Source organism: Anopheles bellator, chromosome 1 (genome assembly GCF_943735745.2).
Source record: "Anopheles bellator chromosome 1, idAnoBellAS_SP24_06.2, whole genome shotgun sequence".
Lineage (NCBI taxonomy): Eukaryota > Metazoa > Arthropoda > Insecta > Diptera > Culicidae > Anopheles > Anopheles bellator.
The window spans coordinates 29,273,997-29,290,630 of NC_071285.1; the positions used below are offsets into that span (position 1 = coordinate 29,273,997).

Below are 16,634 nucleotides of genomic sequence, written 5' to 3' on the forward strand. Positions count from 1 at the left end.
AAAAAACCCGTTTTAAATCAGCTCGCGTAATCTGTTGATTAACATCCCGCGATGTTCCCGGCGCACAGATGATTGGGGAAGACGACGTCGTCGTCGCGCAAGAAAAAGGCAAATGGCGTTTCGAGTCGAGGGCGAGCCGCTGAGCGAGGTGAAAGAAAAGAAGGTTACACATACACCAGCGCAGTATCTTATCTTTATAACCATTGTCCCCCCATTCCGTGAATAATTCCTCTTCGTTAATGACAACACAACGCGGAACCACCAGCGCGACGGCAGGGCCACGGGCCGATCGCCCTAAACGACACCGATACACGAACCGGCAGGGAAAGGCAACGCGAATCCTGAGGTGGGGTGGCCGCCCGCCCGTTCGAGTGCCAAAAGATCGAAGTTCGCGTATGTCATTCGCGGCAGGCAGGAACTTTCGGTTCCGTCTCACCGGGCTCGTGGGATTGAAAGTCGCAGCCGAGAAATTGGCAAGAAATATTTACAATAATCAACCGATCGAAGGCGAGATGGCGGGAGGGCCCGGAACCGAACCGAGGCACAAAAAGCCCAACGACGCCGAGGACTGATGCTTAAATTACCTAACAGTAAATTGACTAATTGGCGTCACTGCGAGAAATATTCGACAGCCCCCAGAGAGGAGCCGGGCCACGCCACGATGCGAAGAATGACGAGCCGCAATCCGCCGCCGACCAACACAATATACCATAGGGTCCCCGCGTCCCGGAGAGGTCTTCCCCGCGGTTGTCCCATTTTTTATCGGCCCGACCTGGCTGCGTAATGAACAGCATTTGCGCGAACACGCGCGTGCGCACACAGCGAGCCGGAGAAGGATGTTGTGACAGGTTGAACGAAACCCAAAACCGGACGCAGGAACCAACCGCAGGCGAGGTCGGCGCGAGGCGAAGTCGAAGTCCACAGGCGTCCCCAGTCGTAAAGATCACGATTTTAAATTTATTGTCAAGATGAAAACTTTATCCACGTGATCCAGGTCCGTACGGGAGAAACAATCCGAAAGTTAGGCGTGACGATCTGATGTCGGGTCGAGGCTGTCGGGAAAGGGGTCTTTCTTCGTCTTGTCGTTGCGAAATCGCTAATGGGCGGCGGTGGACCGTTCATAATTTCGTAGCCAGTGAACGGGAATTGCGGGACTGGACCAGACGCTCTACTCCTCCAGGAAGCATCCTGAGAGATGCCAGACAACAGACAGCTAATTAACGCAATCCACCACAACTTTTACCATTCGACGACGATCAGTTCAAGATCTCCAGCGTCACCTAGCTGACTTCCCCAGGTCCGTACTCGATCGCCACCGCCGAAGACTGCTGTGGCTACCGTCCGTTTTCGGGGTCGATGATTCCCAGAAAGCTCCAGAGAACTGTAGCAACTAAAATATGACGTCTTACAACATTCGGGGCCCACCATCCAACGGACGCCAAGCAGTTCCCGGCGGCACCTACACCAAACCGAGCCGTAATCCAGGGGAAGCCGAGAGACGCCATGAAAACTGGAATTGGCAAAACCTCCACAAGCGTGTATGCAGATGATGTGGACACCGCTGCCAGCTGCTGTGGGCGCTGAGAGCTGATGTGACTAACCGATGGCGCACACCCGGACCGATACTCCCGTGCGGGGGCTTGTGATTTCCATTGCGTAGGGGGTCCTCCCCGGTTGACCTTGACGAAAGACAAAGCGAACGCGCGCGATCTGACGGGCCACAGCTTAGCGGACTCCCTTCCTGGGCCCCGCTAGGGGGTTTAGGCGATTAACGGAACGCGTAACTCTCTGCTCTCCGAGAGAGGTCGGGGGATCAGGCCGACCCGAGTGGCCAACGCCTGACCCTGAGAGAGCACCAGCACGGCGGAAGGTCCGCGGCAGAATTGAGGAGATATTATAAATTACATTATCGTGTAGCGCTGCTACTTTGCCGTGGCTGGCTGGCTGGCCGCCTGCCTGGTGGCTTCGGCGGCTGTGCGCGTGCCATTCACAAGATCACAAGGATCGCCCACGCGTGGCCGCGGCTGCGTGGGCCTAGAGAGTGGGGCCTCGCCACCAAGAGTACCCGGTCCGGCCCGGGCCGGGCGATAAATAAACAACGGAGCACACGACACACGCCACAAACACTAACTCCTGCACTGGAGTGGCCTGAGAGGCTCTTGGTGAAGTGCTGCCCTCCGCTTCCTTGGCTTCAAATTCATTACCAAGGTCTGCCGAGGTACGCAACGTCGCACGTTACACGGTGACCGAGTGTCACCTGCGCCTGGCAGGTATTAAGTGGATCCGTTGCACCGGGGCGCGATGGGCCACCAAAAGGCGATGCCGCGAACGACACCCGAGGCTTGAGGCCTAAAGGTCCACCACCACCGGATGGGACCACCGTGATCGGGCAAAGTATGAATGAAACCGTCAGGGGGTCGTCGTCCAGTTCTTGTTTGTTATGTTCTGTTCCGTGCCCCTTTTTTTTTAGTCCAATTTGATTAATGTCGACAATGCGAGCGAACCCACAGTGACGTGAGCGGATCACTGTTAAGCAAGCCGTTGCGGGTCCAAGGTTCCATTTCTCACCACCAGAGGGCTTTAGAGTAGTGGTACTTGCGGATAACACAAGAAACGTGAGGACTTCGGCTGGAAGTACCTGGAAATGAATAGAAATTTTAGGTTTTCCCGCTGTCTTCCGTTCAGTTCTTGTGGCACTCAGTTTCCAATGCTCTGGATCTTTCCCAGGGCCTTCAAACTAAGGGATATGGTGTATTGGGACATATTTAGCTGATCAGCGAATTGTTGTTGCGTTTGCGTGTTATTTTCGCTCAAAAGTTCTTGTAGTTCAGTTTTTTTTTTTAACTTTTACCTGGTGTCAATACACTCAGTCAACTATCTATAGGCGCACCCGTATCTTCCAAACCGTCTTTTCGATTCTACTTCTGGTTTTGGGACTATTTTAAGTAGGAAAAATTATGAATAAACCCATTTAGTTGGATCTGTTTGTTTGATTTTAAACTTTTTTTCGACCAAATACGATATAGGCACTCTCAAGTTAATATAGGCGCACCTAATAAAATGATCAATACGTGTGTTTTTTTTCAAGTCTCTGTATTTATTATGAGGTTTAATAGTCAGTTGGCTTTCCTGATCGCTGAAAAACTTGGAAAATTCTGTTTGTCATATTGTTAACCAGGTTTTTGAAAATTATTGGGTCCATTTGTTCCCAAGCTTCCAAAATGGATGCTTTAAGCTCATTAACAGAGCTGTATTGCTTCCTATCCGCATAAATTTGTCTAACCAATATTCCCCAGACATTTTCAACTGGATTTAGATCCGGACTTCGCACTGGCCACCCAAGCAAATCGATTTTATGGGTAGCAAACCATATTCTAGTGGTCGAACTGGTGTGAATGCTAGCATTATCTTGCTGAAAACCCAATTTTTTTCGGCGGTGGGCAGCTTTAAACGGGATCAGACAGTCTTCTAGAAGCTGGATGTAATCGTTGGAGTTCATTTTACAAGATGTAAAAGCCAGCTTGAGCTTGCCCGCAGAGCAAAATCCAAGCCACACCATAAGTGATCCTCCTCCAAAGTTACGGGTGGAGAAGTACTGCGGATCTTTGCGTAAATCGCCCAAATAGCCTGTTAAACCGTCCGGCCCATCCAAATTGAACTTTTTTTCATCAGAAAAGATCACCTACAATAAAAAAACCGAAAAAGGAATTGTTTTTTTATACAAAATATGCTCTTCAAAAAGCAGAAGAAAACCCAAAGATACCATGTCCCACCGACGTGCCATGTTCAGTTTCGCAAATTTTACACGTTTCTGTTGGTGTAGTAGGCTTAGATTTGGTGCCTTGGACATTTTTGCTCGAGTTATATTCGGGCTTTTTAGCAAAACCTGGCGAATAGCTTCCCTGCTCACTGGCAGATCCAGTGTAGATTTAATTTTTGATAGCGATATTGTCGAATTTGACGCCAATTTAACAATGTTCCGCTTGGTTCTCATTGACATCTTGGATTTTCTCGGAGAACGCTTCGCAGTTCCATACCCTTTTGGGATCCTTAAAGTCATTACAGATCACATTATCGGATCTCTTCATTCTTCGAGCCATTTCTCGAATAGCTACACACTCCTGCTTATATGCCTTTATCAATCCCTTTTCTGTTTCACTTAAAACACTTCCTTTTGGCATATTTAAAAATTTCACTTGAAAAACTCGTCACGAACACTACTCTCGGAAGCAAAATTGAAAGTGCGTGCATACAAAATTGACAGTCACGAAATTGACATATACTAATTTTGACAAATGCTGCACACACACTATCACAAGCAAGCACTGTTACTTGATTTTTTACCAAAAAAAATCACACTGAAATTGTCATTATTCAAAAAATACGTTGCAAACATGGCAAAGTGCGTAGAACTTGGGTGCGCCTATAGATAGTTGACTGAGTATATAAGGCAGTGTTGCCAAAAAAGCATAAAAACCTGAAGGAACAAACTGACTAGGGCCAGAGCTTTCCACAATCCGATTTCTTACTTGTAGACCTCACAGAGACCCAACAGAAGACGCTAAACAGTGGCAGTAGGTGCCAAAAACTACACCCCGTCTAGTAATTAGGAACTGATCAACTTGGCCCATCGAACCTTCCATGGAACACGGCGTGTACAGGAAGCCCACAGCCGGCCGAAAGCTAAAGACTTCATTAGCCTTCCCGACGATGCAGCTTTCGGGGCGGACATGTCACGCTTTTAATGTGCGTCGGAAATCGACACTTCACTTACCCCGGAGAAAGTACCCCCGGTGCGATCCGATGTGCGATGCAAACCACTGCTGCAGGCACACTTCCGATGGAAACGATCCATCTCCGGTTGCGTCGACCCACCCGGGAACGGGCAACGTCTCGGCGACGGCGGGACTTCCAATCAAACGAATGTAATAACACTTTATTTATCGCTTCCGGTTACGGGGACCGGCAGAGAGGGCCAAATGGCATGTCAACAAACACACAGCCCAACCCTCGGCACTCCTCGACGTGGCGCCTCCGACGACGTCATATCGGGTCGGGCCTTATCGCCGAAACCCGGCGCACCGATCAGGGCCGGGCCGGGCCAGGCCGGGATTTTCTCCGGCCGTCCTGTCCGGTTCGCCGAAAAAAAAACCACCATCAACACATTGTAAAGCATTTGTTTTTATCGCCACGGATCGCGGAAGAGGTAGTGGTAAGACCCCGTCGCTTCCCGAAGTAAGCCGCCGCCGGTTCGGACCTCGGAATGGAGTTTCAGGAACCGAAATCCCCAGCACACCGGTAATTGATCCGCCCTGTCCGAGACGGCAACGGATTCGCAATTTTGCGTGCTGTGAGACGGCCAGAAGGAAGTCGGACTCACCGGAGCGGCCGGAGTCAAGAGGAACCCGAGACGAAAAAAAACCTTTATAAATTAACGGAAAACAGAGAAACGGAATCGGCCGACAAAAAATCGGCAGCAGTGGAGAAAAGAGGCATAGCGCGTATTAAAATTAACAGTCCCCCACAAGATAAATAATCCACCGCAGCTGGACGTCCAGCCCAGGCCTCCCAGGGACACTGGACGTCGCCGGATCTTCCCTGCCGCCGCCGCCCCAAGGAGCGTTGTCAAAATAATATCCACGAGAAAGTGCCCCAGGGGACCAGGGCTCGGCGTGCGCGCCCGCGCGTGCCGGTTACCTTTATTTGTGTCATTTTTATTTAAACACACATTCCCATTCTGGACGTACGCAGACGTACTGTGGCGCGCAACAAGAAGAAGAGGGGTCCAACTCGGCTCGTAATCTGGCGCACGCAAGGAACCAACCCGACTTGGGGCGACTGTTGGCGCTGTGTACAGTACTTAATGAGTGCTGAAGGTTGCACTTGGACCCGAGCGGGACACAGAAACATTCTGCTGTAATGACAGGAAAACCAATGACCATTTGATCTCTACTAATTTGCTTGGTAGTTGGGCTTACAGGTTTCCCGTTCCGTTCAAACTAACTATCGGGTCCGTTCACCCAAATTCAGAATCAAACATCAAATAGAACATTGCAAATGAATGATTAATATTAAGAAACAAGTTGAGCTTTAACGAAACGATAGAAAGGTTCGATAGAAGGGATGAACTAGTTCCTCAAACATAGACCAAGCTAAAAAATTAAACCGATCCATTGTTGCAGTCAGTTTTAGTAGCTCATAATAGATCGCACCGTGCCGGTCCCACAAAACCTACTAATTGAAGCACTTATAGAAAATGCTACGAGCAAAGAGATCAACAAGCTTCAGGCATAACAAACTATAACGATTAGACAAGTTTTTCATTATTTCCGTCAACTGTTTGCAGCGTTTTGGGAAATATTATTAAATAAAAAGGGAACCCCTGTATATTCAACATAACAATTACGGGTGAGTAAATGCACGAGTGAGACGCTGATAAAAAGGAGAAGGAGGGCGACCAGAAAGGACCATCAACAACTCTCATAAGATGCTTCGAACGAAAGGACCTTTTCAGGTCCAAAACCAAAGACTCACTTTACAACGCTACGATTACATAAAAAACAATCTACTAGTCTACGAGTGCAACAAGCGGCTGACCAAGAAGGAAGAACCACAACGAACCAAATCGTCAACGAGTCTTCCACAGACGCTCCAAAGGAATGGACCTTTTCAGGCCCAACCCCAAAAAAGTTACCTACCCAATAAATGAACCCTAAAATCTGACTAAAAACAGAACCAAAAAGTAAAAGGTACTCAAAGTCAAACACAAAAAACTAAACCAAAATAAACACTAGAAACAAAACCTAATCAAAGCAAAGAACTAAAATAAGATAAAGGAAAGAAAATAGAAAGGGAAATTAAATGCGAAACATATCATCCCTCAAATGCCAATATTATTATTTTACCCTTGTCAAGCGCAAACTTATTATTAACCACTCAAACCAATTTATTTACCTTTATTTATTTATTTAACCTATTCACTATCTTTTATTATTTACTATTTATTATCTTTATTATATTACCCCCCCTATAAACGCAGTCTACATTAATTATATTCCCAATTATTTTTTAATCGCTTAAACGGAGCGGACTTGGGTGTGGACTTGAGTCGCCTGTTCATTGGCTCTTTTGCTCACCCAGGGCTGCGAGGCACCAAAAATTTCTATCTCATCAAATTTAGGTCACCAGCAAGTACAGGTTTCATCAACTTAGGTTTGATTGGCGCACCAGATGCACGCAGATGGACGATCAACGGCTGCTTGGCGGCGTCTCCCGTGTTCCCGAGCATAAACTACGTTTTTAACAGTCCCTGTAGGGCACTTTATAAAAAAAGAGTCTCTCCCCTGTGAGCCCAGACCGACGACCCATAGTCGCCAACTCCCCAGAGTAGGGGCTCATTTTTTTCATTAACTTCTTGAAAGAGTCACTTCCTTAGCGAGCCCTTGCCAACGACCCATAGTTGCCGACTCCCTCAGAGTCGGGGCTCTAAATACTTCCAAACCCCACACCAGTTTACGTCTCTCGGAAAGGCCAAGGTTTAAACGCCCTGGTACCCTGATTGGCAATCGGTATGGGAATTAAAATTAGAGTTAGAAAGAGACGAATGTTAGACCACTATGGCTCAAAGTCTCTATAATACAAAAGAAAAAAAAACATAACAACTGATCAACATAAGCATTGATCGATTACCAGATTTTCTTCCAGGACTCAAGGTGCTTCTGCAAAATCGTCTTATATTTTACGTATATTATTTTTATGAAGTCAATCATTCTTTTGTATAGATAATGATTAAGAACTCTGAGTGAATAACATTTTAACCTGCTTTGTGAATGAATATTCTGCTATGAAGCATGTGACTTCTTCACTACCAAATTATGAGGGAATAAGAACTGCGTCAAGACGAGCATCGATGATCAACGCCCAATTTAGTGTTAACTTGAGATCAACCTCTAAACGAACATTAGCTTTCCGAGATTCCTGCTAACAAAACTTCTGAACACCCAATGTCACCGGCCAGCCTTTGGGCGCGCATAAATCTTCTCGAAGCATTCTATACAATTCGTACCCCGTAAGTGCAGCGTCCCGGATGCAGATATAAATTTACCTCCAAAGTGCACTGCCTGCCGGCCGGCCGGCCCCGTTGTTTGTTTACACATTTTCGAGGTGGACAAAGTTGCGCACGCGCCTCACCGGACCGGAGAATTTCGCGAATTAAATGAATGCCGAAAGGACGCGGACTCGAGCCCCGGGGAACGTCGAGGGCTACAAACTTGCGGCCGCGTCACAGAACGCGCACCGAAGGACAGAACATCAGCATAATGGGGGGGGCTGCAGGCACTTTCGGGCAGCAGCATTTCGCTCTGTCTCTCCGTTTCTTCGATGAACCGTTTTCGAAGAGAACACAGATCGAATGTGCACCGCCGTGGCCTGTCTTGCGCGCTTCTTCGTCTCTTGCGCCACCCCGACCAGGTCCCCGCCGCGCGGCACCGTAATAGGGTCCATAAATCTTCTTAAAAGTAAATTAATGTTGAGTTATATGCTCTTTATTTTATTTATTTCCGATCTTAATGCTCTTTTCCTCTTCGGCGCACCAACTCCGGCGCAACATGTGTCTCATGTTTTGTTTTTTGGCGTCCAGCCCTGAAAAGCAGAACAGTTCAAGAAAGTACAACCGATCCCCGGACTGCGGACTTCGAAATGTCTACACTTTCCCGCCTCGGTACTGTTAGAGGCACCCGGCCCCAGATTAGATGCCGGCCAGTCTCGGCCAGTGATTGCGACAAATTCAATTGAACCCCGCGTGGCCAGCGAGCGCTCGGTAGCCGAGCCCCGATCGGGGGTGTAATTTATTGGTTCGGATCGGTGTAAATTATGTCATTAGTCGGGACTGACGCTGGACCCCGCTAGTAGCTCTTAAGTAGGCCGCCTTTCGGACAGCTCGCCGCCGGCAGGGCCATACGGTTCCATTTCGGTGTGTCGAGCGATACGCAATCGGGCCCGTAAATCAGGAAATATGAATATAATCTTCTGGCGGTTGCTCTTCTTTGTCTTATGGCCAGGGCCATTCAGTAGTTGCCTTCAATCTTTCTGCTTCGGAATACGAGATGGGGCGATGGTAAACATTCACACCTTGCCTAGTACCTGTCGAACGGCTTCCTCCACGGCCGAACAGACCAGACCACCGAACCTGAATTAAGGGGGGCGAACTCTTGGTCGGAAATAAATATTGTTACTCGATCGACAACGATCGGGGGGGCGCGTGGGTGACAATCAACTCGATCACTTACCACGCACGCCGCGAGCGCCGAGAGCTTTCCAAGAGTGACACTTAACTCGCCGTACACTACGCAAACATTTGAGGCACCAAAAAGCAGAACGCTCTCTCTCTCTCTGTCCCACGTCCAGGCTGTGTCCAGATACATCAAAACTTTAAATATGTTTACTGCCGAGAGTCAGGGCGCCGCAACCGTCCCCGGGGATGATGATCTGGAAAGTTTCGGCACCAGAAACTTACACCGGCTGCCACCAGCAGCACTTGATTGATTCCCTCTGGCGAGGGGCGAGAGCAGGGTGCGCGGTATGCAAATGAGGGACACTGATATAAACTTTACACCCACGACGACCTGATGGACCCCCCCGATGATCCATCCGCCGGCAGCTCGATCCGTTCGGAAGGCAGATGGGCAGCTGGGAGCGATGATGGACCAACTCTGGACCAATTCGACGCGATTTTGTTGTTTTACAGCGTACACCCCACCTATTGGCACACACGCCCCTCAAAACAACATCCTCCCTGACAGTGAGTAAGACCCCATTAAAAGTTGGAGATGAGCGTTTAAAATCCCATCCACCAATCGGTCTCGGGCAGCAGCCCGAATGCACCAGCGCGAATAACTTTATGATCATCTTACATTTGTCTTTCTCCTGGCGTGTCCTGACCGCTGGGCTGGGCTCGAGAGAAAGCACCCGCCTGATAACACTCAGGACCTCTCGGAGAATGAGCGAGAGAGAGGGTGTAACAGTATATTGAAATGTTTAAAATCCTATAACTTAGAAAGCTTTACGATCGGCGATCTGCACGGGCTTTCGGGGACGTTTCGCTCTCTGTGGCCCGGGCCGGGCGATTAGCGAAAGTCAACGTCACCTTTGGGGCGTTGTTCGATCTGATTCATCGTGACATTTATGGCACCGGATCTCTGTCTCCTGCTTCGGCAGACTGCTACCCGAACTGCAGTCTCCTTGCATATGATGAATATAGTATTCAACTTTATGGAACCCCGAGGATACTCCCAGGATTTGGCCACTGGGCTGTGGATTGGGGAACGAAAAAAGCAACGAGCGGGATTGTAAACCACGGGTTATTTGCTCATCTCCGAAGAGATGGCCGGTTGATGACCCCATTTTTACGACCCCATCGAACAATAGAACTTGCTTTCGGTCTTGGACGTTCAATGGGATTGCAGTTGGTGGGTTAACGGCAAACAGTTGGGACACTGTCAATTAAATCGAATTATCCTACGTAATGGACCCATTGTATTCTTAAAACCGGATCTGGGTGATCTGAGCTACCTGAGCGCCGGCAGGACGATGTTCAAATTATCTACCAAACGTAGTGTTTGGTCCGGAACTGTGTGGACCGAACCAATTTACAGAATGAATGGCGACAAAATGGCGTGGCACACCGCCTACGTGGCGAAAGGTTTACGAGCGCACCGATTTGACCAGACTGAGGGAAGCGACCAGCGACCAGCACCCCATCATTAGCGGTCCCAGCGGAGTTACACAATCCCCCCCGGAGCGGGAGCAGATAATTAAGACCCATTCTTAACACACCGAGACCGCTCCTACGCATCCCGTGAATCCGTAAATCATCGACACCTCACGAAAAGTCATAAAGATCTCGCTGGTCCAAATGTGCGCCGTTCGCGCCGATGTTTACATCAGCGCTCAGAACGGTCCCCGGTTCTAGTCGCACACCCAAAATATACATCTATAGTGGCGAAGACGCAACTGCAGAATCTTTCGGCCATAAGTCTGGTCTAGGTCTCTGGACGAGCAGCAGCGACGAACGACCCATGTCGTCATCGAGCAACGAATTTTGAAAAAGAAACCCCAGAACCAGAAGCGCCAGTAGTTGGGCAAGAGCTCGCGAGACTGGTCTCTAGTGTCTCACTCGCACCCGGGTTGGGGACTTCCGTCTCCACATGATATTCTCGATGTCATCCCAAAAACAACCTGTCGGATAGCCGACCCACCAGTAGCTTCCTTAATTCCCGACCTGAGGGCTGGTGCATAGACGTTCGAAGTCGGTCACCGCCTTACCGGGGCAGTGGCGATGTTTTCTATATTTAGTAACCATTCCCAACCAGCTACCCGGTGGTGGAGTTCTACACACGGAGCACTCCAAATAGGGTCGCTCGCTCTATCTCTCTCTCTCCCTCTGAGAGCTAAACGCAAATTTGGACGCATTTCTTCCCGATCCGCCAGGCCGATGTTTACAGCCGGGGAGAGGTCAGATCAGAAACTCGGCCCAACTCGGTCGGCCTCGGGGACCGGTTTATGAATGGATCGCGAGCCGGCCGGATTGACAAAAATAAACATTGTCGTACTGGCGGAACCGGGCAAGGTACAGTGCACCGCGAGGGCTGGCCCAGCCATGGCGCGCGGCAGATTAGGATCGGGAAAAGATTTTATAACTCCGCGCTCCGCGGCTGAATGCGGCCCATTTAGCGGACTCTAAACGACACGCTGACGCAACGCGTTTAGCACGATCGAGAGGGCGAAAGTTTTATTGACCGACCGACGGACCCCACACACACGCGCCGAGTTTTGGAGTGTGCCTTAAGGCCTCCGGCCTGGCCCAGAGGAACCTCCACGGCTCGGAGCGAAAAGTTGCGCATTATTTTGCGCATTGTCAAAACCGCGGGCCACCCATTCAGAGGCCGGACCGGACATCTTGAACCAAGTGAGACCCGGAGTCGAAAGACCGTCTTTTTTGAGGCCTCAGCTTTTCGGGGGGAACCACCCACGTGCGAGCGGACCCCACACCGCTGCTGTGGAGTGGTTCCACAGCCAACCGACCTAATGCCGACCTCATTGTGTGGTGTCTGTCCGGCTCCGGTCCAGCGGTTCTCATTTACATTTATTAAGGGTTGCTATAAAATGTTACCATAAACTACACTGGAGTTGCTAGGGATAGTTGGGAATTACGCCGAGAGCGGGCCGCTGGCGGCTCACACTTCAAACGCTCTCACTTCTCACCGGTCCAGGTCTACGCCAATTGCATGCAAATGTAAGTACGCACCCCTCAGGCCGAGGACCAGCCCACAGACCCCACGGCCGAGAGCCAATCGAACCAATCAATCAAACACAACGCAACAGTGTCACCGGAATAAGTAATTGCCTGTGGACGATTGCTTCCTCCATAATTTCTGTGGCAGTCGCGCGCCCGTCCGAGGGTCCGAGTCAGGCGCACCACAGGCCGGAACTTGCGTATCGCGATAACGAGTTAATTGTTCACGGGCACGCGCCCGCGCTTGCACCTCTAATGATACACCTCACGGCGCAATTGCTTTCGTTCCGGTGTCCCGCTGGCGAGAGGTGCGAATTCCGAGGGGCACTTGTTGCAATTCAATTCCTCTTCGCGCCGACGACTGCATAACTCTCTGCACCAGATCTCCGAGAGGAAGTGGCGCATTCCGTATGCGAGAAGAAACACTTCACGCGTCGCAGCTCTGTTTTTTTTCCGGCGCCCGAAGCCACGAGCGAGCTAATAAATGCTCACATCATCATTACACCTCACACGACGGCGGGTGTCGAGTGTCAACAGATCGTTCACTTTATTTTTATTACACTCTGATCAACACGCGCACACCCGATGGCCGATCACAAATGCATCACGGTTGCGGAAGAATTCCAGTGCGGGTCTCAGTTAGTGACCGACGTTAGACGGACTTATTAGGCGGTCCCTCCTTGAGACGATAAATCATAATTCGGTTGACAGGAAAATTAGGTGCATGTGCTGGAGCGCCGTTTGCTAAGTCTGTCCCCAAACAGTTGGAGCTGTCTAGGTGGTCCACCTAAGGGGCTCTCTACGACCGGGGCGTAGTCGGCACGAACTGCACATTCAACGCACGATCGGTGCCGGAAGATAGCCTTATCGGAACGGAACGGCGCAAATTGTCGAGCAAAATGGTGGACAGAAGAATGCCCGACATTCAACGCGATTCAGCGCTGGAGAGAGCTAGAGGGCTGTCACTAACGGGGGGGGTTCGTTCCTTTCCATAGCTTGGTCCTTTTCGCGAAACATACCCCGGCGTAGTTTGCTAAAAATGTATCCATTCGTTGGCTACGATTTGCTTGCTAAAAGTTCCCTCTGTCAAAACTCTCTAGAAAAAGCTGCACAAAACCTTGAGAATCGACAATCGGATCGAACATAAAAGAACATCCTTTGCTGCAAAACTTCAGAACTTTTCAGTTCAGAAAGTTCAATGTGTAGAAGCCCAATAGTTTTATGGCATCAATTTCTTTCGTCGCTTCGAATATAGGGCATAATTTGCGATCTTTCGTGAAATATTTTCCCATTTTGTTCAAGAATCAGCAATGTTTGATTATTTATCACATTACACCCCTGCAGCGAGTATAATTGCATGGAACACCTACCGACACGAGACGAGATGCTGAAAGAAACAATCGCGCCAACACAATAACGATACGCACACAATGAAGCCATGCACAACTAAACAGCAAAGGTAACGACGCGGGCAAACGGAGTAAACAAATGCGACAACAAACACGACAAGACAGCAGCAAGTTCTAGCGAAGCCATCATTCTTTATGCGTTTCATACAATAATGCTGTACAGCGATCGATCGATTTGTTTCCTGATTCCTGTGGATTGGCTGGTTTGTTTGTACATTTTTTAATCAACTCAATGGCACTTCTCGGATTGAGAATTTCACGGAATTGGCTCGTTGGCCACACGGAATTTCGGGTTTCGTGTAGTTTACTTTATTTTTCCACTTTGCATCGTGTGTGTTTATTCGTCCGATTCGGGTTATATGGGTTCGCATATAACTCCCTATTTCGCACCGACTGCATCTCTTTAGTACCGTAATGTTATTTAGTTCAAGAGCTTTGAATGAAATCGCTGTTTAGGAAGGGAGATGGGTGATGGGTTTAATTTAAAGAAAATAACTTTAAATAAGTTAATACACTTCGAAGAGAGAGAGAGAGAGAGAGAGAGTTCACTTACGACTAAATTCAACTATAAATCGCAAAACGCTCTCCGCTTTGTACAGCAACCCTCCAGCACCTTCTGCCTGGAGTGCGGTCTTGTGATTGGACTCGGTTTACCTCACGGAAGCACCTATGTACACAGAGAATGCCACTCGCCGAAAATGCTGCCTACAATAAATATTTCTACACGCGCTGCTCCGCGTTTACCTCACACACCTGGCTGCTACTCTTTGAGACATTCGGCCGAGGCAGACAGACACAGAGCCCAGGGCATGGCTGGGCTCCACTGCCCGGCTCCCGACTGGGCGACTAATACTTTATTATTCTACTTACTGGCTACGGAATGTGCTGAACGTCTTACACGTCTAGAAACACGCCCACAGCACGTCGATCCTGCTTACTCCTAGGCGGAAGCGAATTTATCTCGCTACGCTCCAGCTCTCTAATCCTGTTTTGTGTAGTTTTGTTGCCCTATTTTTCGCCCTTCAGGAGGTTGTCAATATTATTATATTCTGTTCTCTTTTTTTGCTATATCTTTGTAATACAACAGACACTGGATGTTTTTCCGACTTACTATTTTTTCCTATCACTATCGACTGCCAGACTACAATTTACAAAACAATTTCGAACCTCGGGCGACGCACAGCGCATCGACGCATAACAATAGCAAGGCTGGAGCGGGCGTTGTACAATTATTAGACATGACGAACAAATGAACAACATCGCAAAAATTAAACAGTAAAATGTCGACAACAAACAAACACACGTTCAAAGTCCACACACAAACACATCTAAGGGCTACAACACACTACACACGGCCCCCCCGCGGGGCACGCTCATTTATATTTGGGTCATTCAAATTTTTTATCATTAACGATGTAAGGGGTCCGCTGGGTGGGGGTCATCCAGGGCTGTGATGATTTGGTGATGGTGGTGATGATGGAAGGGCGGGAAACCGTGGAACCGTGGTGTCGTAACAGACCTTCCGGACTGTCAAGAATCGCAACACATATCTCGCAAAGCAACTCCCAGAGTCAATTAGCACCCGTCCGTCTAGGGCTATCGATAATTGTTTAATGTCTGCCGGGTGATGCCGTGAAAGCGATGCCGACGAAAAGAGTGTCTCGAAAACCAAACACCCGGCCGAAGCCAGTGACAAAGTATAGCGACCGGGGCCAGAAGCGATAATCAGGAGTGAAATGCATCGAAAGGTGACGATACGGAGCTTCCGAAGGTAGTGATCCACATTGCATAACCAACCAAAAGAATTCTAAGCCTATTCGAGCAGATACGATTGCTCGAATCGAAGGGATGCGATAATGTCACGATGCACCCAAGAGATGCGTCAAAAGCTAATCAATGTCCCAGTAGTACCCTGGGAGGATCTGGGAGGAAAGGATCACGAATCGCCACAGTCAAGCACTTATTCGAGCACCGATCAACGTTACGTTACCGACTGACAGGAAAAGTCGAGCAGCTCCTAATCGAACATTGCTCATTGTTTTTGCTCAAAACAATAAGTAAACCACTGCTCGAAACTGCTCGGAACTGCTCGAATTCAAGTGATCAATAGCCAAGCTAGGTCTGACTCTTGTTTGACTGTCTCTTTTCAAGCAGAAAGCAAATTGAAACTCAGGAACAACAAATTAAAGAATATTCCACACATTTTTGCTCATCCAAAAGCAAGCGACACCAAGTTGTCGTAGGGCCAGTTGGGTGAAGCGATAACCCCAATCTCACCCACGGGCGCAGTAAGACTCGCTCCCTTCTCACCGGACCGCACCCGGTCGTCGCACAGCAAGCGGCATTTCGTTTCGTCCGGAATTGACACCGATTCACCGGCACAGAAATACCGGGAAAAGGCAATCGGCACTGCGGCCAGTAGCGACCCTACTGTGCCGTGCCGTGGCGTGATTGGATTTCGTTTGCGTTTTTGCGCCAATCGCCGTGGTGCCACCGGTGGTGGGATCGGGTTGCCGCATTCTCCGCATCCGATGTTGAGTAAAAATTATTTAAGGTTATTAAAAAATATTGCACCGACCGGCTATTTACGACCGGCGGCGCATCTTCCGCTTCGCCTTCGGTGTCGTGGCGCCCGAACCGGGGGGGGATCATATTTTTGGGGTCGAGACGGCAAAATGGAGAATAATTAACCGAAAGATGTGCGAGGCGATGCGGATGTGCGATGCGGTTACACGACACACGGAACCAGGGGGGGAGTGATGAAGGGAGGGCGCAAGGATCGGACACTGCACTACCGTTGCGCGTGCGCATGAGTCATGTGGGTGTGTGAGTGGTGCGGGATGTGGGAGTGGTGCGTGTGGCCGGAGTGGGGCGGGTAGGATTGCGCGTGGGACAGCGGGGAGCCCTGGCCGCCGGGGTAGCCGGGCTGCTGC

The 16,634-nt window shown here is 49.4% G+C and overlaps 1 protein-coding gene across 1 annotated transcript in view; it reads right to left on the bottom strand.

Annotated features, from left to right (window-relative positions):
- Window positions 1–16,634, bottom strand: part of LOC131211093 (serum response factor homolog) — a 115,064-nt gene that overhangs the window by 76,380 nt on the left and 22,050 nt on the right. The gene's annotated exons all lie outside the window — the stretch shown is intronic.